A 4313-nucleotide genomic window follows, 5' to 3' on the forward strand; every position below is an offset into this window, starting at 1 on the left:
AAAAAAAAAAAAAAAAAAAAAAAAAGAAAGAAAGAAAGAAAAAGAAGCCGAGTGTGGTGGCTCACACCTGTAATCCCAACACTTTGGGAGGCTGAGGCAGGCAGATCACCTGGGTACAGGAGTTAGAGACCAGCCTGGGCAACATGGCAAAACCCCTTCTCTACAAAAAATACCAAAAACGCAGGCGTGGTGGCATGTGCCTGTAGTCACAGCTATTCCAGAGGCTGAGGTAGGAGGATCCACTGAGTCTGGGAGGTTGAGGCTGCAGTGAGCCATGATCATGCCACTGCACTCCAGCCTGGGTGAAAGAGTGAGACCTTACCCCCAAAAATAAAAAAAAATTTTTTTAAGTTTTAAAAAAAGAAAAAGAGAAGAAAGAAAGAACATAAATATGCTTATGCTTGCCAGACCCCTACAAAGCTTTATCTCTTTTGTCTTTTTCTTTTCTTCCTTCTTCCCGTCTGCCCTCTGATGTGGGTAGAATTAAGAGCTCCTAAGAAAACCCTTAGTCCTGTTCCCAGGGTCTCCTTTGGTTCGCTGCCAATCTCCTCAGGCTTGTGGCAGGTGAGTAAGTGGTTAGAGAAACTAGAAAGGAAGTAACTGATCACCTACTAAAATGTCAGGTGCTTAATAGATATCATCTCCTTCAATCCTCAGACCAATCCAATTAAAGAGTTACAATTATTCCTTTCCAACTACTGAGGAAACTGCCTTAGAGAGAGGTTAAGCACCCCAACCTAAAATTAAACACAGGGAGATGGATTTTAATTCAGGCTACCACCTCATAAATCCATACTCTTTATTTTACACCACTTACACTGTAGGAGCCCAGGGAGCTCTGGCAACATTCACCGTCATGACAGTTTGACTACCATTCATATGCAATGAAGTGTCCTCTCCTCCCTCTTCACCAAGCAAGAGAGTCATATTTCTCAGCCTTTCTCCAGAATGAAGAAACCTAACTTTTGATTTGCAAAGGCCTTTCTTAGAATGATAAAGCAGAAAGCCTGGCTCCTGCTGATTTGGGAGGGCAGAATCCTGGTTCTTCAGGGGGTGCTCAAAGAAAAAACTAAGCATTATGGTCTACATTAGAGGTCAAAGTTTCAAGAGGGAATGTCAAAGGAGGGCTGTTTATTTTAGAAGACAGAGAAAGGAAAGGAAAAACAGGGTTCAGAGGAAAACAAATGTTTCTAGCCCCATATCACAAACTACTCATAATCTTCATTGATGACAAAAGACAGTGACCCTGGACCTAGATAAAGATGTTCAGGTTGGAGGAAAATAAAAGCAAGGACCAGATCAAAGTCTCCTAGGAGAGGTTAAAGACCTTTGGGTAGGAATAGAGCTCTAAACTATCCAATCTTGCAGCATTCTCTACCGCCTGGAGGAGGAACGTATCCTGACCCTATCATCACCTGAGATCACAGAGGAGCAAAGAGTGGACACCAGGGCCCTGGACAGCCTCCATGGTTGGTGCTCTGCCTGCCTAGGCTGCCCTTCTCATGGAGTGTCATCAGGAAAAGGATGTGTGATGACCCAAGGAAAGCACTGAGGGAATTAGGCCAGGGGTCTGGAGGGTCTCTGACTGCAATGGGTCAGCAAGAGACCAGAGAAACGATGGGTGGGGGAAGTGGGGATGTGGGTAGGAAGTGAGTGGGGAAAGGCCCAATGCTGCCCAGGTACCCAGCCTCATTCCCACATTCCTCTCAGATTCTCAGGTACCCAAGCACACCTGTGATGGGACTCAGTGATCTTGAGAGGGTCCCTTGTCATTTCTTTGCTAGCAGCTTCTTGCAGTCTAGAAGAGATCACTTAATTCAGCCACCTGCTTCTTAACAGGAAAGCTCCTAATCTAAAGCCAAAAAATAAGAGGCACACACTGTATATCCTGTTTTGAAAGACTGTCAGGAAGGGGAAAGTCAGTCCTTTCCTACCCAGGACAAAGAGCTTACCAGAGCATTTGCTGAATGTTAATTCAGCATCTACCCTGAATTAACACTACTACATCTTAAGCTGGCATCTCCTAGGACTTCATATCATGGATTTGAGGCCTTCAAACAGATCCATTCTCCAATAATAATAATAACAACCCAATTACTTCAGTTTTTCACCAGTTGTCTCTTTTTCCTAGACTGTCTTCAGATACACCGACTTGAGTCTCTGTGAGGAGACATTAGGTGGGGTATGAGCCAGACATCCTTTTCAAGCCTCAACTGCTTTCACCTCTTTCCCTCATGCGTCTGAAGAATCTATTTAATTCTTAGTCTTACAGAGCTCCGATTGCCCCACTTGCATTTCTACGTGGCCAAAGTTCATTTCTTTCTCTTTTTCTTTTTGAGACAGGTTCTCACTCTGTTGCCCAGGCTGGAGAGCAGTGGCATGATCGTGATCACTGCAACCTCAAAAGGGCTCTAGGGATCCTTCCACCTCAGCCTCCCGAGTAGATGAGACTGCAGGCATACACCACCATGCTTGGGTAATTTTAGTTTTAATTTTTTGTAGAGATTAGGTCTCTCTATTTTGTCCTGGCTGGTCTCCAGCTCCTGGGCTCAAGTGATCCTCCTGCCTCAGCCTCTCAAAGGACTTGGATTACAGGTGTGAACCACCATGCCTGTAAATTCATTTCTTTCTTACTTTCTTTCTTTTTTTGAGATGGAGTCTCACACTGTCGTCCAGGCTGGAGTGCAATGGCACAATCTCAGCTCACTGCAACCTCCGCTTCCTGGGTTCAAGTGATTCTCCTGCCTCAGCCTCCCAAGTAGCTGGGATTACAGGCGCCTGCTAGCTACCCGGCTAATTTCTTGTATTTTAGGTAGAGATGGGGTTTCACTATGCTGGCCAGGCTGGTCTCAAACTTCTGACCTCGTGACCTGCACACCTTAGCCTCCCAAAGTGCTGGGATTACAGGCGTAAGCCACTGCACCTAGCCTCCCAAAGTTCATTTCTATCTGCTTCCATACCAACAAAATAACCTTGATTCCCTCCTCCATCCACTGGGATTGGGCCAGCGGAGTGGCCTCATTAGAGTCCTCCTGTGCTGGGTCTTGTGGTGGCATGGGGACAAGAACAGGAAACTGACCATCAGGGCATCCAATCCCATGATTCATGACTGAGTACCTGAGATTTACAAATGGGGCATTGTTCTCCTGCCCACCTTACTTCTAAGCTGCTGTTGTCTGACTCATTTGCCTGATCTAGCTCTGCTTTATCAGTGAGAGTCTGGCCTGGCCTAAGGCCTTATTTCCTCTTTTGGAATCTGGATATGCCCAACTCCAAGGTCCCCCAGACCTCTGCTTTCTCTGCTTTCCTCCAGGTGTAGCCTTCAAAACCCCTCTTCTAGGCCGGGCGCGGTGGCTCACGCTTGCAATCCCAGCACTTTGGGAGGCTGAGGTGGGCGGATCATGAGGTCAAGAGATCGAGACCATCCTGGCCAACATGGTGAAACCCCGTCTCTACTAAAAATACAAAAAAATTAGCTGGGGATAGTGGCGCATGCCTGTAGTCCCAGCTACTCAGGAGGCTGAGGCAGGAGAATTGCCTGAACCCAGGAGGCGGAGGTTGTGGTGAGCCGAGATCGCGCCATTGCACTCCAGCCTGGGTAACAAGAGTGAAACTCCGTCTCCAAAAAAAAAAAAAAAAAAACCCTCTTCTGTCTGGTATACTCAGCTTCATCTATCCCAGTTCTTCCAACTGTAGCTCCTTACTGTGTTTATGACAAGCTGTTGTTACAGCCCCACAACCTCAGCATTGACCACAATTTGTCAGTTAGTCTTTTATCTTCCTGACTTTGCTCAATTGTCTACTTACTTGGATTATGTTCAGTAATTTTACTACTCCTGGAGACTTCCTCACCCTTCTGATCACTCATCAAGGGTACCTTGACATTTTCTAACCTAGAGTTACCTTAAACACTGTCGTCTCCCTCTGGAATTTCCCCTCTAGAAGGTCCCCTTAAATAATACCACTCTGTCTCCTGGCATTGGCCATATCCCCGTCTTCAGATATCCAAAGGACTTACCAATAAAAGTGAGAGAGGGCAACTCGTGGTGGCTCATGCCTATAATCCCAGCACTTTGGGAGGCTTGGCGCAGTGGGGAATCACTTGAGGTCAGGAATTCAAGACCAGCCCGGCCAACATGGTGAAATCTCATCTCTACTAAAAATACAAAAATTAGCCGGGTGTGGTGGCAGGCACCTGTAATCCCAAATCTGCTGAGGCAGGAGAATTGCTTGAACCCGAAAGGCAGAGGTTGCAGTGAGCCAAGATCATGCCACTTCACTCCAGCCTGCGTGACAGAGCAAGATTCCGTCTC

The sequence above is a fragment of the Sapajus apella genome, unplaced genomic scaffold, assembly GCF_009761245.1.
Source record: "Sapajus apella isolate SASKATOON/1434 unplaced genomic scaffold, GSC_monkey_1.0 scaffold71, whole genome shotgun sequence".
In the NCBI taxonomy this organism is placed as follows: Eukaryota; Metazoa; Chordata; class Mammalia; order Primates; family Cebidae; genus Sapajus; species Sapajus apella.